Source organism: Geotrypetes seraphini, chromosome 2 (genome assembly GCF_902459505.1).
Source record: "Geotrypetes seraphini chromosome 2, aGeoSer1.1, whole genome shotgun sequence".
NCBI lineage: Eukaryota > Metazoa > Chordata > Amphibia > Gymnophiona > Dermophiidae > Geotrypetes > Geotrypetes seraphini.
Window position 1 is genome coordinate 235,952,874 of NC_047085.1, and position 27,138 is coordinate 235,980,011.

General features: G+C 44.7%; 1 protein-coding gene across 5 annotated transcripts in view; it reads right to left on the minus strand.

Moving 5' to 3' along the window:
- Positions 1 to 27,138, minus strand: part of GRIN2B (glutamate ionotropic receptor NMDA type subunit 2B) — a 958,742-nt gene that overhangs the window by 741,754 nt on the left and 189,850 nt on the right. The window contains exon 1 of one of the 5 annotated variants that reach the window (XM_033935223.1): positions 5,215 to 5,322. The exons of the other annotated variants lie outside the window; for them this stretch is intronic. The gene's annotated coding sequence lies outside the window, so the exon portion shown is untranslated. Of the gene's footprint in view, positions 1 to 5,214; positions 5,323 to 27,138 lie in introns of those variants that run through there. 5 annotated transcript variants of the gene reach the window in all.

The window sequence follows — 27,138 nt, forward strand, 5'->3', positions numbered from 1 at the left end:
TGCACTTCCTTCTGACTGTGCATCCAATCTTTCTTCCCTTCTTTCTTTTGCATCCAACATTTCTTTCACAATCCAGCCCCATCCCCTTTGGGTCCAGGTCTCTCTCTCTTTTCCCTCTATTACCCTCCCCAGAACCAGTGTTTTAGCACGCGCTAGCCGCTACCGGTACGTGCGCTAAAAATGCTAGCGCACCTTTGTAAAAGGAGCCCTAAGTCTGCAGTAAGAACATGCCTTGACCGGATCTTACAAAGGTCTTTCCTGGGCACTCAGTCCATTTTTACTGCAGCCAGAGAAAACCTTTATTTCCTTTTAATTTCATTTATGGTCAAGTGCTAATTACTGCACGGGCACTTGGCAGCACTTATTTAGGAGGCGGTAAGGGCTCCTGTGTTAACCAGGTACTTGGTCATCTAGATGTGCTCACCAGAATGCCCTTTCAAAAAAATAATTAATGGATGGTTAGTGTGCACACATGGAAAACCAAACAAAAATTGCAGACAATGTACACGATGCAGGCAAGAATTTATTGTACCAAAGTTAAAATGCAGTAATATAAAAACCTTTTTACCAACCAAGAGATCCAACACGGTGATTTCATTCTTGGCAGCGTTTTTGGCGTAATACGCAGGCATTTGTTGTTATCTTCATTTTTTGCAGTACACTGTATATCTTATTTACCATGGACCCCTGACGAAGGTGTGTTGTCCGAAACACGGATCGTATTGGGTCTCTTGGTTGGTAAAAAGGTTTTTATATTACTGCATTTTAACTTTGGTACAATAAATTCTTGCCTGCATCGTGTACATTGTCTGCAGTTTGTTTGGTTTTCCTGTTCCGGTGGTTTTTCTGCAGATTCGGTTGGATTTCTTTTTGTTGCTCCTAGTGTGCACACATGCCAAAATTAGAGCTCCTTTTACAAAGCCACGTTAAGCTTTTTTATCGCGAGCTGCGGCAGTATTAGCTCCGACGCTTGTACCGACGCAGCCGGCAATATAAATGCCTAATGTGGCTTTGTAAAAAAAGGGGGGGAGGGAGTTAACGAAGGATGCTTTAGTGTGTCCCACATTAGGTTTCCATTGCTTAGGGCCTCTTTTACAAAGCTGTTTAGTGCGGGCCACTACAGTAACGACCCCGAAGCCCATAGAGACTTAAAGGGCTTCGGGGCTGTTGCCGCACGGCTTTATAAAACAGGCCCTTAGTAAAAGGACCCCCTATGCTTTTGAAAGTTATTGTCACTCAAAAGGAGAGACAAGGAAGCTTTATAAAGCTGTTGCTGTAGTAACATTCTCCAGCACAAAAAGAAAGCTGTTCAGGAATTTTTTTTTTCTTTTTCTTGCACAGTAAAATTCTGAACTTACCAGTTTTTCCTTCCGTGGCTGAGCCTCAAGTTCCCACCTCCTGAATACAGCTGTCAGATCAGAATGTTCTCTCCCTCTTAAAAGCGGCATAAAGCACAAGCAGAGAGAAACAAAGAGACTGCATCCCACACAAACACGAAGAGAAGGAGGAAAAAAAAGCCCACATGAACTAGTAGCACGCTGGTAACCTCATCCGGTAGAGCCTGAAAATAACAGCCATGAACAGTACAACAGAGAATCGAACCACAGAATGAAAGGGCAAGTGCAAAAGAACACAGCTGGGTGCCCTAGTAGAGTCACTCCTGTCAATAACACACCAAAGTACCAAAGTACTGAAGTGTGTGCTATTTCCAAACGTGTGAGAATTTCCTGGTAGAAAATCTTCCATAAAGAAAAACCACTAGACAACATGATTTTGCATAGCAGTTCATCATAAAGTATTAATTTCAATAAAATTTGCACGTGGAAAACTACGAGACCCTTTCACTAAACTGTGTTAAGAGCTAACACGGGGTTTACCTGACAGTAGCGCAAACCCAAGCTACTGTCTTGTGCATTAAAAAGGTAACCATAGCATTTGCTGCCCAATAGGGGAGTGGGCGGGATCAGGGCATCACAAGGGTAGCTGGAGGTGTGGCCTCTTGTGACAGCTAGGGCCCAGGTCATTACCATCTTCCCTTTATTCAATCTTGTTTTATTTTAGATTAAATCAAATACCAAACATCCACTACAAAAGTGCTGAACTTACTATTTATCTTTTCTTACACATAGCCTATAATGCTAATACCATAGGGGAGTTCGGTTCATAGTCTAAAGCGCGCGAGGACAAAGTGCGCCGACAACTGAGCATAGGACTTCATCGCGCCGAAGAAAAACCGTATTTTAAAGGGCTCCGATGGGGGGTGTTGGTGGGGAACTCCCTCTCCCCACACACTTTACTTAATAGAGATTGCGCAGGCGTTGTGGGGGGTTTGGGGAGTTGTAACCTCCCTCATTATACTGGAAACTTCAACTTTTTCCCTGTTTTGGGGGGGAAAAGTTAAGTTTTCAGTATAATGTGGGGAGTTACACCCCCCCCCACACCCTCCCAACATGGCAGCGTGAGGCAGCGCGATCCCTATTAAGTAGAGTAGGGGGGATTCCCCCACAAACATCCCATCAGAGCCCTTTAAAATACAGGTTTTCTTCGGCGTGATTAAGCCCTGCGCTCAGTTGTCCGCGCGCCTTTGTCCTCACGCGCTTTTGACCAGTCACCGGGGAGTTCAGATTTCCACCCGAGTAATTTAACTCGATGTGGTTTTGTTGTAAATAATTCCCGGTATAACATTTTAGCTATTAAATTTTCATATATATATTTTTTCTTTAGTTATGTTCAATAAGATAAATAACTTAGCTTTTCAGCAGATTAGTTCCCTTGCCGACGCGTTTCGCATAACTTTATCAAGGACAGGGGAGCTTAAGTTTATCTTTGCCTATTTTACTCTGCCGCTGGCGATCAGAATGGCTCCGGGCAGAAAGGGAAATGGGTCTAGTCAGTGCCAGGTGTCCTGAAGCTCTACCTCAGTGACCTTCTCATAGGGTAAAAACTACAGTATCAAGGTATAAGAAAAAAGTTGAACTTTCACTGCACCGTAATGTATCATAAAAGTCACCAGCTGGAGGGTAACAGAGGTTACTGACTCCTGTGATATTCTTTGGTGGCATGCAGGTGGTAAATAATTATTGATAAATTTTAATAATTAAGATTCTTATGAATAATACTGCTTTTGAGCCATCTCAAACAGCATTATTCTACCATCTCGGAAGCATTAGACTGCAAAACCGCAGCCTGGTGCTCTCAGGAATTGCTTAAAGGGACAAGCCACAGTTTAAAAAAACCCAAAAAAACTGCACCCCAAATCTCCTCTAAGTCCCCACTATCCAACACTTCTCTCCCAAAGGCTTCCCATATGTTAGGGGGTTGGTTGGGAAGGAGCCTAATTCGAGATCCATCAGCCATTTTGTTCCTTCAAGCTGAAGACCTCTTACCCAGAAGCTCATTCCCAATTCACGTCTCCCTCACAGAAACTCTAAAGAAGAAGCAGAGTGAGCCAGGTCTTCAAACGAACCACACTTTAATGGCAACCAATACAACGTACCATATTTTTCGCTCCATAGGTTGCATTTTTCCCCCAAAAAAAGTGGGTGGAAAAAAGGGTGCGTCCTATGGATCGAATACCCCACCACCACCACAGCTGTTACCTTATTTTGACCGCTGCCACTGCTCCTGGGCTCTTCTCCTGCTGCTGCTTCTGCCTGCGTAAGTAAAGGAAAGGCCAGGTGGGTGCAGCGATTGCACACCGTCGGCCCAGAAGCCTTATCCCCGACGTCAATTCTGACGTCGGACTGAAGGTGTAGAGCCTGGCAAAGAGAATTTGGTTCAGAATGTTTTTGTTCGGTTTACGAGTTCACCAGTTTGTGAGTGTTTTGCAAGACGAGCAAAACATTTTCGCAAATCATGACTCATAAACCGAGCATTGACTCGATTTGCGAGTCCCCCCGCCTGCTAACCAGCATCGCCCCCCTGCCTGCAAACACTGCCCCCCTACGAACTGGCATCATCCCCCTTGCGAATGCCCAACCCCCCCCCCGTGCAAACTGGCATCCCCTGCCTGCCCAAACTGAAAGCTTACCCCCCCAATGTGGCACCGGCACGCATCACCAACCCACAGGAGATGCTGGTGCCCGAAGATCATGCCTCTCCTCCGACTGGGCCTTGAGCATCTGTGAATGCTCAAGGCCTTCTGGCTCTCGTTCTCTCTGAGAAACCCGCACCAGTGGCCTCGGGGGTTGGAGGTCTTTTGGGGATGTGGTGGGGTGGGGTGGGATGGAACAGTACCGGTGGCCGGGGGGGGGATGGGAGGTGGAATGAATCAAGTGAGTTTCCCTTACTTTCTATGGGGAGACTCGCTTTGATATACAAGTAAATTGGTTTACAAGCATGCTTCTGGAACGAATTATGCTCGTAAACCAAGGTTCCACTGTATGGATAGATAGATATATAGTCACTGTGCACCACTAGGCCGGGCCCCAGCAGGTGTGGCTGAAAGAGCCCAGAGCACACGGTGCTTTTATCAGTACTAATTGGAGTTGATGAATCAAGTAAAAATACCCAGTTCTGCTTCCAAAACAAAATTCTTTATTCCATTAGGAACTTCAGCTTTCAAAATCCACAATTGCATTCACAGTTCAAAAGGAAAAATAAACTTGTATTTCCCAGTTATAGTCCAAAAATGATTCCTCTTCTCAGTACAATAGTCCATAGATTCCCAAACTATTTTCAAGTTGCTTTCATGCAGTTGTATACAGTCTCTTGCTGGCAATCACTTCTGGCAGCTTTAGACTGGATCCGCCCTGAACTCTTTGGATGCAGAGCTCAGGGCAGAAGGTGCCTCCTCTCACAATGACCGTTGCTTGTGGTCCCTCCCTACTAGGACCCACAATCCAGTTTATGAAAACAAGCCCCAAAAGGAAAAAGGTCTCCAACTACTGCCAAGGCTGTGCAGTGTTAATTGCTCCAGCCTAGAAATTTTGTGGTTCTTGCCCAAAGGAATGCAAGGACCCCTCAGAAGCCACTAAGGCTTTCAGTAACCTTTCTTTTGCCTTGAGGTTACAGAGACAACCAGCCCCTTAACTAGCACAACCAGTTCCAGCCTAACTTCCTTTAAATCCCATCAGTTTCCATAGCCCACAGGTCAGAATCAACATTTCCCTCTTTGAAGTCCATGTCTTCTTCCTGGTCTGAAATGTCTTCCCTATCTGAAGCTTCCCTCATGCATTCATCTAACATTTCAGTTTCCATAAAGTTAGCTCTGACCTGGGTGTTAGGCTGAGGTATACTGCGGTGTGCTCTTGTAACTGGTCTCTTGTCTCCATTCTGTCTCCTCTACTCCAGTGGGATGGTTCAGTGACTGCCTCCTTTCTGAGCACTGCTGCTGGTCCCTATAAGCCTCAGGATAATGAGCAACAGGTGTGGCTTGTTCCTGTCTAAATTGAGGATGTTCCTGGTGTTGCCTGAAATTGTGTCCCCCATGAATGTTAGGAGATGGGTGGTGCATCCTCCCCTAGGAACAATATCCTGAGTACTTTTAGTTCCACTTACCCATTGTTCTCCCTTCTTTAACTCAGGCGAAAACAAATAGGTACTTCCTTCTCCTCACTGAACCTTCCTTGTCTAACTATAGTTCTGGGCTGAGGTGTTGGTGTGGGTAGTGTTTTATCTCTTTGGGAAAGTATTTTCCCTTGCCTAGCCCTATCTATCTATCTATCTATATAGTCACAGGGTAGGCCCTGCGACTGAGCCGGGTAGTGAAAGGACGCCTATGCCTAGGGCTAGGTAAGGGAAAATAATATATTTAAGGGAAAAAATATTTAATCTAATGTTTTTTATTTTTCTAGGGAAACGATCCTTGATAAAGCGCTGAAAACACAAAACATGTCGGATCCGAGTTTCCACGATCATATAAACTGAGATAAGTCATACACCTTTAGTACATATGTAAAAGCATTTGACTAGTAGCACTTAAAGGCATTTTTTAAGCACTCTGAAACTGTTGCACTTTAAAAACTGCACTTTAAATATTGAAATCCAATTAGGATTTAAAAAAAAGTGGGCCAGTGAGGAGACAACACGTTGAGCTTATCGCTATGATAAACATTTGAGTGATGAGTGGTGTTTCCGAGGTCCAAAGCTTCAGTAAATTTATGAAAATTTATAGCTATTAAGAGTGGTTGAATAATATATCGCAACGGATATTTATTTCTTGGAATAAGAGATATTTATGAGCTATATGCGATTACAAGTTAGAGTACTATTGAAGAAATAGCCATCTTAGTGGAACTGTTTTCATTTGCAAGCACGATGACTTAGGAAGCACCTGACTTAGGAAGGTGCTTCCTGGTGGGGTCTTCAATTTGAGAAGCAGGGCCTTGAACTAGAGGAGGTCTTGGACTGGGGGAAGTCTTCTCGGAGGAAGTCAAATATTTGGGTGTTTTTGTTTTTTTTAGGAGGGGTGTAGGCAATTGAGGGGGGAGGGCGGGTTTTAAACCTTAGCCAGCCCCTTTAAGCAGAATCTTGGAGCATCAATCTACAGCTTTGAGACCTGATTCTCCCAGGATAGAAAGATAACTCGAGCTTATGGTTTGCATTATTTTTCCAGGAATAACGCAGTTTGCAGTGTTCCCTGCACGTCGCATCATGAAATTTCTGTTCTAGCCCTAACCTTAGAATGTAAGCCAAGCATTAAATTTAACACAAGCATAAACCCTTGCCCTAATACAATGCAACATATTAATGAGCTATTTCATAAGCATTTGCCTGACTTTTCATCTCTTTAGTGTGCAATCTGTGGTGACTTAACTAACCTTGTGTAATGGGAACAGAGCTTGTGTTAAAGATCCATTAAAGAGCAAATAATGTATGTTAAAAAAGCCATAATGGCAGCTTATTAGCAACCTCTACCACTGGTTAGTTTCTTCCAAGAGGCACCTTGAGGTGCTACTGCTCTAGGCAATATTTTCCATTTCCATCTCTACCCCCATGCCAGATCAAATCTTCAATTACACTAAAAACCTGTCTAAACCATTTGTAATTGTACTTTGGGTGGAGGAGGGGGAAGGGAGAAGAAAAATACCAGAGGAAAGATGCAGCAAGACTAAAAAGGGACAATGAAGTAACTGGCAAGATGGAGCTAGCAAGGTCAGCTCTCTAATGCAGCGTTTCTCAACAAGTGGTAAGGGTATGTGGCACTGGTTGTCGCCAAGGATATTGCCTGCCTCCCTGTTCGCCCCCTCCACTGAAGCCGTCACCAGGGATCCCACCTTCCTGCCCTCCCCCCTCTCCCGAAGCTACCACCGGGGATCTCTCCTTCCTGCCCGCCCCCCTCCACTGAAGCCGACCCAGATGGCTTCTCCCCAGAGCTGACATCGGAGGAAAGCCTTCTGGGTCAGTGGGAGGTCCCAGTTACCACCTGCCTTCGGCGGAACTCAATGGAAGGATGCGTCAGCGGCTCTTTCACAATGTGTGTAGCTGTCTCGGAAACCTTTTCTCTGATGTCAGAGCTGACGTCAGAGGGAAGGCTTGTGGGTCAGCTATGTGCAGCGTGTGAACCTCTGCCTGCGCGTCCCTGCAAGTGCCGCTGAAGGCAGAAGGAGCAGATCAGCTGGAGGCCCTGAAAGAAGCGAGTGCGGCTCGAGCAACTAAGGGGGAGAGGGGACATGATCTGGGACAAAGAGAGAAAGGAGGGGGGAAGGAGCACATTGGGATATGAGAGGGGCATGTATTGGGACAAAGGCTGGAAGGCAGGGAGGGGAGGCAAAAACTCAGGACACAGAAAGAAGGCAGCAGGCATGAGCATGGGACATAGAAGGGAGGGATAAGGGAGATAGGAGGGAGATAGGAGGGGACATAGGAGGGAGGGAATAGCTAGGGAGAATTGTTGGGCATGAGTGTGTGAATGAGAGGGAAAGAGATGGGCATAGAGAGAGAGAGGAGTAAGATAGAGATGAATGGGAAATAGAAGGATGAGAGGGAGAAATGTTGGATATGGTGGTAGAGAGGAACAGAGGGACAGATTGAAGGAGATGCAGGAGGGAGGAATGTTGGACAAAGTGATGGAGGGAGAGAAGTGGCATTGTGCTGGAGAGGGGTGATAGGAGAAATGGGTATGGGGCTGGTGGGCAGTGATGAAAACTGCTGTACATGATCCAGAGGATGAGAGAGGGAGAAATGTTGCCAATAGGAGTGGAGGAGAGAGGAAGGAAATTTGGACTCATGAAGGGACAGAGAGAGATGTTGGTTGGGGAAAGGAATAAGGTCTGGAGGAGAGTAAACGTACAGGAGGCAGAAAAATAATGTTGGATGCACAGTCAGAAGGAAGTGCAACTAGAGACTAATAAAATCACTAGACAACAAAAGTAGGAAAAATTATTTTATTTTCAATTTAGTGATCGAAATATGTTAGTTTTGAGAATTTATATCTGCTTTCTATGTTTTGCACTATAGTTGTCTATTTTTCTATAGTTGTTACTGAGGTGACATTGCATATTTTAAAGTCATCTGCCTTGACCTCTTTGAAAAAAAAAAAAAACAAATATAAATGATAATTAACATTTTCTCTGCATACACTGTGCTTTAGTTTTTTTATACATTTGTTTTTACCATTATGTATTAATAAGATTATATTGTGTGTATGGAAAATGGATGGAAGAAATTGCATTACAATTATTATTATGGGGGTGGGGTCTGCGGCAGAGCTTGGGCAGGTATACTCAGTTGATATTTGTTAGACTTAGGGGGTACTTGACTTGAAGAAGATGAGAAACACTGCTCTAATGTATATGCATTGACAATGGCAGACGTGTTATAAAGGCCACTGAAATACACTGAAGTGAATGAAATATTTTAGGGAGAATTTCTCTTTAGATAGGGACAGGTAGCCACCCTACGAAAAGGAGGGGACAGAAGTAGAATAAGATACAACAAAAGTTAAGGGGGGAAGAAGAAAGGAAAGCAAATGAGGTGTACAAAAAGGGAAGAAAGATTAAAAGTGGAAACAGCAGTAAGTTAGGAGGATCAAGAAAGAAGTGTGTGAAAAAGAAAAGTGAGAGAGTGGGATTTAACACTGTTAACAATGAGATTAGTAAACAATACAGGCCCAGTTTATTTTGTATTGTCTTATTTTATTATGTATGTTTTTTTCTTTTTTCTTGAAAAGCGAAGACGAGATACTGGGCTAGCTGGACCATTGGTCTGACCCAGTAAGGCTATTCTTATGTTCTTACGCTAGCCTGCCACATATGATGGAGGAAAAACTTTACTGGAAAGCTATAAGTTGGCATGTGAGCCAGCAATGGTGGTATGGGATCAAGACAGGATACCAACATAATGCGTTAGGATGTTGCCAGACATTCCACGACATCTCATGCGTACAGATGAAATGGAATCTGTGACCTTTGAAACTCTTGTAACACAGAGAACACGGTCATTTTTTGATCTCTTAATTGAAGGAGGATCAACAAAAGCGAAAATATTCCTGAAGAAACTTCCCACAGAGAAGACTGATGAGCCAATTTTCAAGGAACTTTGGAATCAGGCATCCAAACTGACTTGTTAATGATGCAGTAGAACGAAGGATAAGCCTCATTGAAAAATACGATACTTTGACAAAAGATGAAGAACAGAAGCAATTTCTTCTTCAGCAAGCGGCCAGCCACCAAAAGAAGTTTCCTTCTGCATCAAAGGCGGCTCTTATGTCATAGACCAGTGTCTCTCAAACTATGTGCCACGAGATTCCAGAATTTTATTTTTTTTAATTCCTTTCATAAGTATACACTTGAATAGATGACGTACGGCATGCACACAAGAGTCTGTCAATGTTATGAGTGTCCGTGTGTGTAAGGATACAACCGCCCAGACAAGCATCATTCTTTGACGTGATTGGTCCTTGAAAACTAACCGCAAGTAATTTTATTTTTATTTTTTATGCAGTAGTTATCCTAACTTGAGCAACAAAACTGTTTGGATCTTCTTATCTTTGCAAACTTGGATTTTCTGTTCTGATAGAAATTAAATTTTAAAAAAAGAGAGTGACTGCAGATGGTGGATGATGAAACGAGTGTTGGCTTGTCAACTATCAAGCCATGTTTTGATTTAATTTGCACTCAAAAACAAGCACATCCATCGTATTGATTCTAAATTCTTTTCTATCTACAGTACTCTAGTTTCATCATTGTTACAATTGCCCATACATAGCTTAAAGAACTTTAAATAAGTAACTCTCAAATTTAATTTTTTGTTGGTTTTGCAATTTTATAATTTCAATTATAATGTGCCACAAAAAAACATTTGCTCCATTTAGTGTGCCGGAGCTAAAAAAGTTTGAGAAACACTGTCATAGACTGTTGATTTGTCGAGTGCATAAGTGTAACCCCAGGAGGAAGTGAAAGAAAAAGAAACATTGGAGCTGGCTTTGTGCTATGGTCCATGGAGACTAATTTTTAACTTCTTCATTTATTGTATTTATCTGTTATTATTTGATATCCCACCTTTATGCAATTAACCCAGCGCAGCGTAGAATATAAAGCATTATCAGTCTTAATAAAAATGTCCGATTTTTAATTGAATATCCTTGGCAGCATGCTTTATACCTGCTATTTTTGCAAATGGTTCAGGCACCAGAAACCATGCATACACTTTTGAAAATTCAATTACAACACATGTGGGCCTCGGTTTACTAATTCCTAGCATGGGATAACAGTGTTATTGGATATTATCTGCCGCAAAGCCCATGACAGGTATCCCACAACACTGTTATTGTTTAAATAGGACCCTTAGGGGGGAAAATTCTATAAACTGTGCTCAAAGTTCACTGCTAAAATAAATTAGTGCTGAAGGGTATACTATGACGGGCATTCTGGGATCAGCGTACTTTAACGAACATCCCATAGCAGCGGGATTTGCGCTCAACTTCGGATGCGAGGACTTTCATCAACTGAAAACAGGTATAAATCCTAGCAAGCAAGCCGGGCGCAAATCTCCTGAATTCTATAACACCTAACTAGGATGCCTAACAATGTCTAACTGTAATGTAAACGTACTCCACTGCTCACAAAATCAATTCACATACGTTCCTCAGATTGCCACACCATTTTGCAGTGTGGTAGCCTATCCTCACCGGAACCTTATTTTATGTGACGATTTTGTGTTTGTTCTTATTCTTAAATAGTTTTATCAGTTTTTAAGACTTTATCAATTTTTAAAACTTATACTTATAAAGTGCTGCTGTGCAAATTTAATAACTTCTCTTATGAACCGGGTCTGCATCATTCCCCACCGACGCGTTTCAAAGATTTTTTCAGAGTCGGGGACATAGATGGCAGACGTAGTCTAAGTCAACCACGTTTATTCTCTGCCTCTAACTACACCTACTTTTCCAGCAGACATTGTTTGGTGTCATAAGCGCCTCGACATAGGCATTGTTAGATATCATAAGAGTTCAGCATTGAACTCTTGTTAATTTTAATTCTTTTTATGATTGGCTGAAAACTGGTGCGGTCAATTACCATGCCAATTAAGCCAATTAAAAAAAGGCATCCTTAATTAGGGCACCTAGCGTCACCTAAAATAGGCACTATTCTATAACAGGGGGCATCAGTGTGTTTTCGCACGGATCTACTGTTTCTGCCATGTTTCGGCACCTTGAATCTGTTAGAATACATTGTTCGTGCAGGAAATTTGCTGCAGAAGTAATGCATAACATTCAGTACCATACATAGAATTTTCCCCATAGTATCCTCCCCCTAGCTTAAATATCCATGGAAATGCCTTTTTTCCCCCCTTATACCAAAAAAAACCTCACCCATTATGAAATGCCCATGTATTCTTTTCAAATAACCAGATTTTCTCATGTCACTCCCTAAATCACAAGGGTAAATCCTTTGAAAAGATACCCCTTACATATCTAGAGCTAACTAATGTCTGTCAAGAAATCTGAATGTCACTCACTGGCACCTCTTCTTTATGGCACTGGGTCTGGGTATGGTACATATAGCCCAAAACAATTAGAGATCAAAACCCAAAGGGCCCCTTTTACTAAGCTGTACTAATAGTAACTTGTTCTATGACTAGCACGTGGGTTTCACACACACTGAGGCCGCTTTTAGTGTGGCTGTAAAATGAACACAGGTTCCCCCTCCTCCCCCCAATAATTGCTATGGACTGATTTCCCTGTTAGCGTGTGGCTCCGGCTCTCGAGGACCAGAATTGCCTACCCCTGCCTTAGGGGGAAGAAATTTTACAGGGTCTTATCTCTGTGGAACTTCAACAGAAAATGCTACCCCTAGACATCGTTAGCCTCAGCTCTTTTACAGATGGAATTTGCAACTCTAATTGTTCTGCAGATCAAAGTTGAAGGATTTAAACCAGAGTTCTGTTGGTACACCAGGGTTCAGTAAATCCTTGCACCTAAAAAGTTGCATGCAGATATCAGCACTGAATGCTATTCTATAAATGGTGCCCAACTCAAAGCAGCAGTGCCACAGTGAAGGCAAGGCAAACCAATAGGCTATAATTAAGGAAATGTATTTGGTAATTAAAAATGACTCAACACCATTTAAGGAATAGCACTCAGCATTCATTTTTTCTCTGTGCCCAAATTTGGGTGCCATTTATTCAATCTATTCTAGTCCATAATGTGAAAGGTCTAATTTAGAGGTTTCAAATTATGCATAATTTATTTATTTGCCGAATATCCTACAATTCTATGCGGATTACAAATTATTCAGGTACTCAAGCATTTTTCCCCATCTGTCCTGGCGGGCTTACACTCTATCTAATGTGCCTGGGGCACTGGGGGATTCAGTGACTTGCCCAGGGTCATAAGGAGCAATGTGGGATTTGAACCCACAACCCCAGGGTGCTGGGGCTGTAGCTCGAACCACTGCAGAACCTAATCAGTAGAACCTTTGCTGATCTTGTAAATCGGCAGTTGGAACTTTAGAATATACGATATTCCCAATATGTAACTGCATATTGGGAGAAAATATGGTCAACTGTATCTGTGATACTTTCTATATCAGAACACTTAATATATAAAATAGCTATTTTAAGTGCTCTTGGGGGTCTTTTTACTAAAGTGCGGTAGCCGATTTAGCACGCGCTAAATGCCAACACATCCATTATATCCTAGAAACATAGAAATAGACGGCAGATAAGGGCCACGGTCCATCAAGTCTGCCCACTCTAATGACCCTCCCTATTTATCTTTGCGGATAGATCCCACATGTCTATCCCATCTGGCCTTAAAATCTGGCACGCTGCTGGCCTCAATAACCTGGACTGGAAGACTATTCCAGCGATCAACTACCCTTTCAGTCCTATGGACATGTTAGCATTTAGCACGGGCTACATCGGCTACAGCAACTTAGTAAAAGATGGGGGTTGTTTGGATATTGAATTAGAAGCTTATAAAACACAGTTGTTAAAAATGCATTAATTATAACTATTAAATCTATATTATCAAATTGGAAAGATTTGTCGTACAGCGAGAGATTAGAGAAACTGGGCCTCTTCTCCCTTGAAAAGAGGAGACTGAAATGTTCAAGATAATGAAGGGAACAGACTTAGTAGATAAAGACAGGTTGTTCACCCTCTCCAAGGTAGAGAGAACGAGAGGGCACTCTCTAAAGTTAAAAGGGGATAGATTCCGTACAAACCTAAGGAAGTTCCTTCTTCTCCCAGAGTGTGGTGGAAAACTGGAACGCTCTTCCGGAGGCTTTTATAGGGGAAAACCCCCTCTAGGGATTCAAGACAAAGTTAGACAAATTCCTCCTAGACCAGAACGTACGCAGGTAAGGCTAGAATCAGTTAGGCCTCTGGTCCTTTACCTATGGGCCGCCGTGGAAGCGGATTGCTGGGCACGATGGACCACTGGTCTGACCCAGCAGCGGCAATTCTTATGTTCTTAAGTTCAAAATTGGATTATAATAACTGGTAGAATATGCTGGGTTTATAGGTTAAATATGAAAAAAAAAACGTTTTCTATTAGGCGAAGAAACTTGGGGAAATTTAAGAAAATATAAGAACTTTTACATAAATATGGTAATTAATGCAGGTATAATATAACATCCCAGGACTAATTATAACTATAATAGTTATTTTGATAATTATAATTTAGATTGTTTGTACATGTAGAGTATTATTTTATTTGTTTTAATGCTTGTATGCTGTAAAACATCAATAAATTATTATTCTATTAAAAAAAATTATGCATACATTCCACAATGCCATCCATTTACATTAGCGCTGAGTCTTACAACTTGGGTGGCGTTCCGATGACCCTTACAACGTATATTGGATCAACAATATACGTTATATAGAGGAGCCACAAGTACTAGGGGTCACTCGGAGAAATTGAAAGGGGACAGGTTTAGAACAAATGCTAGAAAATTCTTTTTTACACAGAGGGTGGTAGACACATGGAACGCGCTTCCAGAGGAAGTGATAGGCCAGAACTCTGTACAGGGATTCAAGAAGGGTTTGGATAGGTTCCTGGAGGATAAAGGGATAGAGGGGTACAGATAGAACTTGAGGTAGGTTATAGAAGTGGTCAGAAACCACTTCACAGGTCGCAGACCTGATGGGCCGCCGCGGGAGCGGACCGCTGGGCGAGATGGACCTCGGTCTGACCCAGTGGAGGCAACTTCTTATGTTCTTAACAATGGATTAAGAATTTGAAGTTGTGATCTCAGTGCTATTTTGATATCAAGTTATTGAGATATAATATTGAATATCGGTGCCAATCACTTTTTTGTGATCCATTTACATAGCACCACTGAATATTCATGTGTAATTCTAAACACAATACTTTAGGCGCCCTTTTTAAAATCTGCCCCAAGTAGCTTCCAATGCAAACATAACACAAAATTTTAGCTTTCTAATGCAATAAGCAAATAGTATATAAATGATCACTGCATTAAAAAAGTGTGTGCTACGAGAAAAAGTAGCATACACCTCCATGGTAATATGCAGCCGTTAGCTCCATTGAAAAGCAAAATATATTCCTTCCTATCAGTATGTGAGCAGGGATTGTCTAATTCTCTGACAGCAAGAAAGACATTAGAAAAAAAAAATCCTGCTGGACTCCAGGGTCCTCTATCCCCACTCAACACCTTCCCCAAAATCCCAACAGATCTTGTGGAGCCACTCCCCTTCCAGTATCCACCAATTCCCCCCCCCCCTCCCCACACACACACACACACACTCCCGCCAGAAGCATATCTAGATAGGGCATAAGTAGAGCAGTCAGTACCTCAAACAGATCATACTGCTAATTTCTCCTGTCGCCACCACTGCCAGTGTGCTGCATTCTTCTGAACTTGCAGGCCGCCAACAGCATCAGAGAGGTAATTGCTGCCTTTGGTCAGCCATGGAAGCCTTCTGAGTACAGCCACTTCCTGTTTCCTCATAGGTGGGACAATGTACACGGAAGGCTTCTGGGACAGACGGAAGGGAGCACTTGACGCTGCAGGTGACCTGCTAATTTGGAAGTGTGCAGTTCAGTGGAAGGATGGGAAGAGGAGGGAGAGTGATATCAGCTGCCCCATGAAGATAGAGTGAGATGCCAGACTGAAGGAGAATGGGAAACAAGGATGACGAGTTGGGGGAAGAGAGAAGGAGTGAAGCTGGACCCATGGGGGAGGGGGAAGGGGGGAGAGAGAGAGAGATGCAGTACCATAAGGATGGGGCAGGGAAGAGAAGAGGGAAAAATGTTGATCCTGGGGTGGGAGAGAAGGAAAAGGAAGAGAGAGTAACATGAGGAGAGGGGGGAGGGTTTTTGTTTTGTTTTTTTAATTCTTGGATTGGGGAGCGAGGGTCAGGGGATTAGGAGAAATGCTGCACTTCACCTCAGGTCATCTTCCGCTCCACAACCAGGACAAAGTTGCAGGCCCTCTAGGCCTCCTCTGACTTGGCATTAAAGCCCTGGCAATATCTTAACCTGTCACTCTTTAGAGCACTTTGCTACATCTGTGCTGAATAGTGAATGAGCCTCATTACCATTACTTTAAATATTCTGTGCACTGGTATCTAACTCAAGGCTTTGCAGGGGTAAGCTTGAGCACAAACTCCTTTCTATATTCTATACCCACAAAATTGTGCATGAAAGTCACAATAAGCCTGAGAACACTTTATTGCATCGACCCCCCAAACTTATTTTTCCATTCTTCTGAATGAGCATTTCTTTCATTTACATATTAAATATGTTTTGTAGTTTCTCTTGACTACCAATAGCTTCATTAAAAAAAATTTCAATCTCTTTAATGTAATCTGTCAATCCTTCCCCTAATTAGATCCCTCTAGAAGAAATGGCTCATCTGTCTATTTCACACTTTAATTTTTTTAATCCTTTAAAAAAAGAAGCTCAAGGAGAGGACTGTAAACAGTAGATTAAAACTGCATAGAGTCGTAGACTATATTGAAACAATCCTTGCCTCTACACATGTTCACACCAGCGTGCAAAGCAATGCATTTTCTATTTCCTTGTTCAATCAGACCAAGATTGTTTGGGGAGTTTAGAGATTCTGAAAAGTGATGCAATTTGACCCCTTTCATTTTTATAGACTGATCATATAGTCCAGGGGTGCCCAACGCGTCGATCGCGATCGACCAGTAGCTCAGGAAGGCAACTCGAGTCGATCGCACTCGTGTTGCTGTCCTGATCTACGGGCCGATCAGCCTTCCTCTCCAGTGTTCTCCCTAGGGCCTTTTAGCTGGGCGGTCCGCCCAGCTGTCATCTGCCGCTGCTGAACATTTAAAAAAACCCCAAAAAAACCGGCTTGAAGATTTCAGCCCCTAGCGAACTTATGCTCCGGGCTCTAAAGTGTGCGTGCAGGCTTCTCTTCTCTTCCCTCCGAAACCGGAAGTTATGCCCGGGGAGGGGGGGAGAAGGGAAGCCGGCACGCACATGTTGAGAGCCCTGAAGCAAGCGTTCGCTACGGGCTAAGGCGGGAGACAGGTCAGTGAAGCATTTCCTCTTCTTGTTGCCGGGTCCTGCCTACTTTCTGTTTCCGCGAAGGCAGGACCCGGCAGCATTTCCCCCAACAGTTCCTCGCGATGCTGGTCGGCCGAAGCAGGGAGAGGTTGGGGCGTCGTCGGCTTTTGGGCCTGTTATTGGTGGCGGTTTGGGTCCTGGTCCCCGATGGCAGTTTGGGTCCCCGATGGCAGTGGCAGTGTCTTGGGGGAGGGCAGGGAGAAAGAAAGAAAGAAAAAGGGCAGGCAGGGAGACAGAAGGAAAGAAGAGAAACAGAAAAAAAGGAAAGGGAGGCAGAGAGAAAGAAAGGGCAGGGGAGAGGAAGGAAAAGTTGGGGGAGGGAATGAGGTGTGGAGGAGAGGAAGCATACAGGCTGAAAGAAGGGAAGAAAGACTGGATGCACAGTCAGAAGAAGAAAGTGCAACCAGAGACTCATGAAATCACCAGACAAGGTAGGAAAAATGATTTTATTTTAAATTTAGTGATCGAAATGTGTCTCAATTTATATCTGCTGTCTATATTTTACACTAAGGTCCCCTTTTACTAAACCGCAATAGAGTTTTTTTAGCGCAGGGAGCCTATGAGCGTTGAGAGCAGCGCTGGGCATTCAGCGCAGCTCCCTGCGCTCTAAAAACTGCTATCGTGGTTTAGTAAAAAGGGAGGGGGGTATATTTGTCTATTTTTGTATGGTTGTTACTGAGGTGATAGTGCATAGAGTCATCTGCTTTGACCTCTTTGAAAAACCCTGGAATAGGAATGATAATTAACATTTTCTATGCGTACAGTGTGCGTTGTGTTTTTTTTAAATTTTATTGTTGGTAGATCATTTTGACTTGGTCATTTTAAAAGTAGCTCGCAAGCCCAAAAAGTGTGGGCACCCCTGATATAGTCTGTTTGAAATTGGTAGGTGGGTATCTGAGGGAAGCTGGTGCTCCCTTAGGGCTAGATTCACTAAGCAAACCAATCGTGTACCGATCAGTTTGCGATCCCGACCCGATTCACTATCCTTCTGGCCGATCCTGTCCGCACCCGATCCGATCCGCGCATGCAAATGAGAGAAATGCCATGCAAATCTAGGAAGGCAGCGATTCACCAACATTTTTCAGGCACACCGACTGGGCTGGCTGATCCGAAACCAAGCGACTGATGAGGACCAGTCGCTCACCCCTTTCCTGCTCTCTCTCGCGCTGAAATACCAGCCATGCAGCCCAGAAAAAAACCCTACACTTTGCCACCCTGCCTGCCTCGTGTGTTTAAGCAGCAAGCCTGTTTCTCTGTGGGGAAAAGTGCCACCCCGACTCTCCTGCTCTCTGCTGCCCTTCCCCGCAGTGCATCCCCGCTTTAAAACCACGGGCTCGCACTGCGGGGAAGGGCAGCAGAGAGCAGGAGAGTTGGGGCAGGTTTCATGTTCTGGCTAGAGCATCTGCATGGGTCTGCTCTTTGCTGGCCCAGCCTTGCATCCAAGATGCCTTGCCCTATCTTCATCCCTTTTGTCCCTTAAGCCTTGGATTTAGCCTCCTTGATCTCCCCTCTCCCTCCCATGCTTGTGCTGAGAGCCAACGCATGCGCGGACAATCTACAGGAAATTATGATGGTCCACGCATGCGTCCCGATCACAGTGACTGTGGGGCGTGCCTCCAATTGCATTAATTTGCATGAGAAGGCTTGCTGAATCAATTGCCCAAGAAGACTCAGCCACAGATCGGCCACAGATTGCCCAGCAAAGGTAGGCTTTGTGAATCTAGCCCCTTAGTGACCATTCACGGCTCGTAAATAAGGGTTTTAACATCTCTCTCATGCACTCTCACGTCATTATGAAAACCTTAATATATATCTATTAGGCAATTAATCTCATATCACATAAAGATGAGCTCAATGTTCAACTTTAAACTTGGATATTGGGGGAGGGTCAATTTGTATCATTTACATACTGTACTTGCAGAACTGAAAAATTAACTTACAGAGATATTAGTAGTAGTTTGTAATTTATCCTTAAAATTCAGCATGGTACCAGAAGACAGGAGGGTGGCCAACCTAATGCCAATTTTTAAAAAGGGTACCAGAGGTGATCCAGGAAATTTTAGATTGATGAGTCTGATGTCAGTTCTAGGCAAAATGGTAGAGACTATTATAAAGAACAAAAATTACAGAGTTTATACATAAGCATGGATTAACGACACAAAGCCAACATGGATTTAGTCAAGGGAAATCTTGCCTCACCAATCTAATACATTTCTTCAAAGGGGTGAATAAACATGTGGATGAAGGTGAGTCAGTCGATATTGTGTATCTGGATTTTTTAAAAGACATTTGACAAACTACCTCATGAAAGACTTCTGAGGAAATAGGGATAGGAGGGAATGTCCTATTATAGATTAAAAGAAAACAGAGTTAAATAGTCAATATTTTCAATGGAGAAAGGTAAATAGTGGGATTCCCCAGGGTCTGTCAGGCTGCTACAATCTTCCAGCCCTTCTTTTCTGTTTCGATCATGCCCAAAGGGAAAGAAGAGGTAGGGTCACTTACAGGAGTGACTTGCTTGTTTACTCTTTCCAAAAATACTAGGACTAGTGGGTATGTGATGAAAGTACTAAGTGATAGATTTAAAATAAACTGGAGAAAATATTTCTTCACTCACTGTATAATTAAACTCTGGAATTCATTGTCAGAGAATGTTGTAAAAGTAGTTAGCTTAACAGGGTTTAAAAAATATTTTTCTAATTTCCTAACACAAAAGACCATAAGTCATTAAATGGACTTGGGAAAATTCACTGTTTATTCACAGGATAAGCAGCATAAAATCTGTTTTACTCTTTGGGATCTTGCCAGTTATTTGTGACCTGGGTTGGCCACTGTTAGAAACAGGATACTGGGCTTGATGATCCTTCGGTATGTCCTAATATGCCAACACTCATGTTCGTATACACGAGCTTCTGTTTGTTGTGTGCATAATAATTAGATACTTTCCTGTTAGCAATTGTTGAAGCTTGTTCTCACCCCTAAGTGAACACCACTTTTCCTACCGCAGCCACCATGTGGCCCAAGAGACGCAAGAGGGAGCATGCTGACGATGAGCTGCTGGCAGAGATGCGCTGGACTAGGGATGTCATAGCGTCGATCTGGCAGTCCGGTAGAAAGGCCTTGGTCTGTGTGGTATCGATGACTGCCACGATGAACGATATCCTCTGGGTGGGTATCAGGTGGGATTTTTTTTTAGTTGATGAGGAACCCCAGTTCTTGGAGGAGGGTTATGGTGGTTGTCAGGGCTGCTTGGGCCTCTCCTGGTGAGCGGGCCACTATCAGCCAGTAGTCGAGATAGGGAAGGATGCATATTCCCTGCAGGCGAAGATGTGCCGCTGCCACGGCCATGCACTTTGTGAACACTCTTGGGTCTGTCGAGAGTCCAAAGGGTACTGGAAGTGTATCTCTCGGATCATGAAGCGAAGATACTTCCTGTGGGCGGGATGGATAGGCACATGGGTGTAGGCATCCTGTAGGTCCAGCGAGGCTAGCCAGTTGTTGGGCTGTATCAGGGAGTGCAAGAGGAAATGTTCTTTGTGTATGCACTTGTTGAGCTTGCGGAGGTCCAGGATTGGGCGTTTGCACTTGTCCTTCTTTGGCACGAGGAAGTACTTGGAGTAAAACCCCTTGTTGATCTCCTCTGGTGGCACTGCCTCTATTGCTTCTGCCCGGAGCAGGTTCTCTGCTTGTTGCAGAACTGGATCGTCTGTTGTTGGGTGCCCTGCCCGCTGCGGCGGTTTCTCTGGAGGGCGGGAGTCGAAACGAATGCGGAATCCCCGTTTGATTTTGTTGAGGACCCGCTGGTCGGTGGTGATTCTGGACCAGGCACTCGCAAACAATCTGATCCTGCCTCCCCTGCTGATTTGGAGGGTAGTCAAAGGTTCTGCTTTTGTTTTGGGGGGGGCGGTCTGCCTTTGATTGCCCCTGTCCCTTGGGTGACGCTTGTTCACGTAGGAGTTGCTATATTGTTGTGAGCGTGGGGGCCCAGACTGCTGCCAGCGTAGTGTTGCGGAGTACCGCTTGAAGGGCTTGCGAGGTTGATTCCTCTGCTGTCTTCGTGGAGGGGCCCAGTGTTCTAAGCCGTCAGAAGGGTTTGAAGGGTGGTGCAGTCATCTTTAATGCCGTCGACTGTCTCTTTGACCTTATCACTAAACAGGTGTTCTCCTGTGCATGGTGCATCTGCCAGGGGCTCGTGGAGGTCCTCACGAAGAGCCGAGGCACAAATCCAGGCCAAGCGCCGGGCTAGGATGGCTGTTCCCCCAATGCGGCTGGATGTCTCGAAGATATCAAAAGCCGCCTTGAAGAGGTGCTTGTTGCATTCCCCTTGGTCATGGAGGAGGGGTGAGAGAGAGTCCTGTGACGGCTTGGAGGTGAGCTGTAGAGCCTGTTTTATCTTTTTCTGTATGGCCTCCTGATACAGCAACATCTGGAACTTGTGCGCGGCGATCCATGCATTAAGCATCGCGCCCTCGAAGGTCTTTTTCCCAAAGGAATCCAGGGTTTTTAGGTCCTTTCCAGGCGGAGAGTTGGAGGATGGTCGCGCTATCTTGTGTCTCTTGAGCGCTGAGGCTACCACAATGGACTTGTGTGGTAGCTGCGGTATGTCAAAACCCGGGACCGGAAGGACCTTGTACTTTGCTTCCAGTCTCCTAGATGTGGGATGCCCTGAGGAGGGGGTCCGCCAAATCTTGTCTCTGCATTTGAGGAGGTTCTTGTGAACCGGGATCGCTACTGGCTGCTTGGGATTGTCCAGGGATTGCAGGACGTCATCCTCTGGCATGGGTTCCGATGGTCCCCCCACGTGGATCCCGAGGAGGGCAGCGAATTTCCGGATGAACTTGGGATAGGCCAGGTCCTCCGGTTTTTGTGTAGGTGGCGGAGGCTTCGTTGTCGTCTTTGTTGGAGATGGCGCAGGGGATCAGTCCGAGTTGTAGGCGCTCAGGAAGCTGGCATTAGATTCGTCCCCCATACCAACATCAGTGGCTCTGTTAGCTGGACTTTTCCCTTGTAGAGCTTAGGCACTGCTCACCTGAGTGCTGTGCTGCTGCGGTGTCTGGAGGGTCCCCTGCTGAGCGAGGAGCTGGGTCAGAAGCTGGACCAGTTGTTCCCCTGGACAGTCGTCTGACGCTGCAGGTGGAACGTTCCCTCCAAGCGGTTCTTTTGGTAGGTGGTGAGGTGCATCATTTGGTAGGTGGTGAGGATGAGGAAGGGCTGGAGGGAGATGGTGTGCTGCATGGTCACCTGCTATCTCTCCCTCTGTGTCTGTGTCTGCAGGGGAATGGTGGTTGTGCCTCTTGTCATCCCTGCTGTGGCTGTGGTGGTGGTGGAGGCGGGAGGACTCCCCCCAGGGAGATCAAGAGGCATCTCTATGCTGTTTGTGCTGGTGGGGGGGAGTGCTGATTTGCAGCCCTGCAGTGCGCCCCATTGTGCCGCGTTTTCTGGCTGCCTGTAGCTGAGCCACCAGCCTCCGTGAATCGGGAAGGCTTGCTCCGGCGATCTCCCAGCCCAATGACGTCAGCGATGACGGGAGGGAGTCCACAATGAGTTCTCGTTTCGGGGAGGCGGGTCTGGCTGCTGGTTGGCTGGTTGTTCATGAGGTACTAGGAGGCGATCCTCCGATGCTGGGGGGGGCGTGGCCAATTGGGGATTGGCTCCTCCGTTGCTGGTGGGCGTGTTTGGGTGGTAGCTAGCTACTCCTCCGTTGCTGGGAGGCGTGGCTGAGTACAGACTTGTTTCTGCCCAGGTTCCCTGTCGATTCGCTGCTCCCTCGTTGCTGGGGGGCGTGGCTTCATGCTGGGATGGCTTGTAGAGGAGCAGGGAGATGGCGTCACTTCCGGCCCACATGTAGGGGTAAATGCGAGACCGGGTGGCACCCCGAGGGATGGGCCCGCTGGGGAAAAAGCAGAAGGTGCTCCGATAGACTTCAGGAGGGGGGGCTGGAGAGCGAACCTGATCGGTTGCATGCAGGGGCTGGCTGTACTCGGCAGCATGCAGGGACTCCGGAAGAGATATCTCTGCCAGGCGGGATGCAGGTGGGGGGATTAGCTGAGCCAGGGTGTCCTGGAGGCTCCTTACCGCTGTAGTTTGTGGATCCCCTGCTGCTGCATTCCGATGAGGATGGCTGCTGGAGGAAGATTCTCGGGCCTCACTTCTTTTCAAGAAGTCTCTCAGTGCCCTCTTCCTTAGCTTGCGTGCGCGCGGAGACAAGCAGGCACAATGCAAGCAACATTGGTCATCGTGCGCCGGACCCAAGCAGCGGACGCACAATTCATGAGGATCCAGGTAACTCATCCTTTTTCTGCATCCTGGACATTTCTTTGATGTTTCTGGCATCTTGAAGATGGTAAGTAGAAAAGTTTTGATGGTAGAAAGTTGTAATGGAGAGCTGTAGAAAATCTGACCGATCGGAACGGGCGGAGACTAAAGACTGGGAATTAGGGGGAAGCAGGGGGAAATGAGTAGTGCTCGGGCATGCCCAGTGGGGCCCGGGCACTGCACGTGCTCAGAGAGAAAAAAAAATCTCTCTGAGCTATTGGAGAGCTTATCCGCAAATTGGGAGCTGTTGGGACAACACCCATATGTGATTGACTATCCTGCTTGTCCTAGGAGAAAAGATAATCAGTGTGTAGATCTTTATATTTCTAAGTTATGAGTCTTCACAGGTTGCATGTTCTCCAAAGTATTGCAGCACAACAAAGAAAAATGGGGAGACCCAATGATCCACAGTGAAAACAATCCACCGATGAAAACAAAAACAGAAACTGGATACAGATGTTCTGGAGATAATTTATTAAACACTGACATATAAAACCATGAAAATTCAATTTAAAAAGTACAATGATAAAAAATACTGTGTTAAAAATTCAACCGGACCCTACACGGTCTGTGTTTCGGCGAACACGCCTTCCTCAGCTTGTCTGCGGTGTTCTTTGTTCACATGTTTAAAGGCAATAGACTGTTTTCAGTCCAATTCTTTATATGTGAGTTTGCAAACCATTGGACCCCTGAGGAAGGCGTGTTTGCCAAAACAGTGTTTAGTGTCAGTGTTTAATAAATTATCTCCAGAACATCTGTATCCACAGTTTTTGTTTTCTCCAATGTATTGCGTCTCCTGCCATTTCTTCAATCTCTGCCTAGGGAAATTCATCTCTCTTTTCTTTGCAGCCACAGAAGTTCTTGGACCTGTAGCTAGAACTGCAGGAGAGAGAAAGAGGTGGGGTAAGACAAGCGGCAGGCCTTTTTAAATTAGGTCTCAACCGGCGCAGCCATCTTTTCAGCGGCACACTAGGAGAAGAGGACACCCACCCTCTTGCCCAAAGAGTTACATGTCAGCGCACTGCCAGCATAACCACCAAGGCAGTGGCCAAGCTGATCGCTACAGGCAGGATTAGTGACCCGGGGGGGCCACGAGATGAACAGAGGGAGGGTCCATGTAGGAGGATGGGGACTAGGATTTGTGCCACTCTAAAGTGAAGGCTCCTACCCCTCGATGGCTGATAAACACCTCTTGGATGCACGAGAAGTAACCAGCGGTACCCACTCGCTTGAACGGCGCCAGGGAGCAGGAGCAGTCAGCGGGGCCAAAGAAGCTTGCACAGTGGTTTGGGCCAAGTGGGAATAGAGCGCGGCTTGAACGGCAGTGCCTACTCGTATATAATCAGCTACACGTTTTGAAATGCCTAACAAATGGCAGCAGCCACAGTTTCCTCCCACTTCGTGCGATAGTGTGGCCTCCCAGGTCTAGATTAGGACAGCTAGTAGCCGGGGTAGAAATTAGTGATAGATAAGTAGTTATTGCTAGTGCTAAGCATTGTTATTCCATAGAGCAGGGGTGTCAAAAGTCCCTCCTCGAGGGCTGCAATCCAGTCGGATTTTCAGGATTTCCCCCAATGAATATGCATAAGATCTATTAGCATACTATGAAAGCAGTGCGTGCAAATAGATCTCATGCATATTCATTGGGGAAATCCTGAAAACCCAACTGGATTGCGGCCCTCGAGAGGAATTAAGTTGTATGCTAGTGATAACTACTGTATTGCTTATTGTTATGTAACCATGCTGTGGCCTTCAATAAACTTCTTTTAGCGGAAAATTTACCATGGACTCAGACTGCGGTTTGTTGGAGGGGGGAGGAAATGGGGGCGGGGGAAGGGGCAAGAGTAGGGTGACCCAGCTGAGGCCTCCCCAGTTTTGTGTTAACTGGACATTGTTTTCTTAACCTGCTGCTGTGATTTTCTCTGCATGATCTTCTCCTCTTTCACAACCATGGTTTTGTCGATCTAACGCTGTAATGGCTTGTGTAGCCTCACCACGCAAAACAGGGCTGTAATTTGAAATTTTGTTAACTGCTTTGTGATAATTCAATTTGGCTACCATATTTCAAATTTCTACCAGTACAATTTACGCGGATGATTAAAATCCTTTGTTAGAGAATTTTGTGGACTCTAGTAGACTTTCTCAGATGCTCACACTTGTATTAAAACTGCAGAAGTTTTTATTTTTTGCAAAAGGAGGAATGCATGAAAACCATATTTTAAAAAAAGCCCCCCCAAATCCACACCCCATCTAAGGGCTTCTTTTACTAAGCTGCGGTAGCGTTTTTAGCACGCGTTAACCTCCGTGCTACGTGGAAAAACTAATGCCAGTTCTATGGAGGCGTTAGCACGCTAAACCGCTAGCGCAGCTTAGAAAAAAGGAGCCCTAAATTTCCACCTTAGACATTATCTTTTGGCATATTGCCATCCCTTCCTTTTATTACAGAAAAATTAGCAAAAAATCCAGCATTTTGTGAAGTGAGCTTTCTTCCCTATCCTACTAGGTGCAAATGTATATTTGAAATTCATTTATTAATAACTGCTATGATGCAGACCAGAAAACATGTTTTCGCATGACAATTTTCAATAAATTCTTAGTTAATAAGCTGTTTTCTACATGTCTGTGGGCCAGCTCTTGCAAATCAAAGATAACTACACCTCACTGGTTCAGGAAATTTGCTTTCATGAAAACTCAGGGAATACAGCGAAAGGTACCAAATCCTTGCTTCACAGCAAAGACTGCTCCAATTTTGCACCTATGATTTGTCTCCCACTGTAAATGTTGAGATTTTCCATGCATAACTTTGTAACAATGTTCACACAAGAACCAAAGATTTAAATATGTGCCCTCAAGTCATCATGAGAGATATGTTCATTCCTGGTTTAGTAATGTCTCCTAATTCCAATGCTGTGTGATCTTTCATAAGGATTTGGAATACAAAGGATAAGAAATGTACTTTCATTTCATACTATTGTGTCATTGAAGACATTAAGAACATAAGCAGTGCCTCTGCTGGGTCAGACCAGAGGTCCATCATGCCCAGCAGTCCGCTCACGCGACGGCCCATCAGGTCCAGGACTTGTATAGTGATTCTCTATCCATACCCTTCTATCCCCTTTTCCTTCAGGAAATTGTCCAATCCCTTCTTGAACCCCAATACCGTACTCTGTCCTATCACGCCCTCTGGAAGCGCATTCCAGGTGTCCACCACCCTTTGGGTGAAGAAGAACTTCCTAGCACTGGTTCTGAATCTGTCCCCTCTTAATTTTTCCAAATGGCTTCTCGTTCTTGTAGTTTTCGAAAGTTTGAAGAATCTGTCCCTCTCCACTTTCTCTATGCCCTTCATGGTGGTAGAAGTAAACAGCTGGTGATTATTTGAGACACATTCAGATACATACTCAGGCAGATACATATACACACTCAGATACATCCAAAGACAAAAAGTATAACACACACACAAGCACATACAACACTGACACAAACACACACATACACACACTCGGATACATCCAAAGACAAAAAGTATAACACACACACAAGCACATACAACACTGACACATAAACACACACATACACACACTCAGATACATCCAAAGACAAAAAGTATAACACACACACAAGCATATACAACACTGACACATAAACACACACATACACACACAAATCAGACACAATTTCAACAGAAAAACAAAGCAAATATAAACACACAAACATACAACACAGAAGCACACAGAAGCAAATATCACACCCAAATCCACTAACAAGAAAACAAACAAAACAAATAACACTGACACAAAACATACACACAAAAAGCACAAGCTAAAATCAGACACACACAATAAAACAGAACATAAACACACACCCAAAGAAAAACCAGT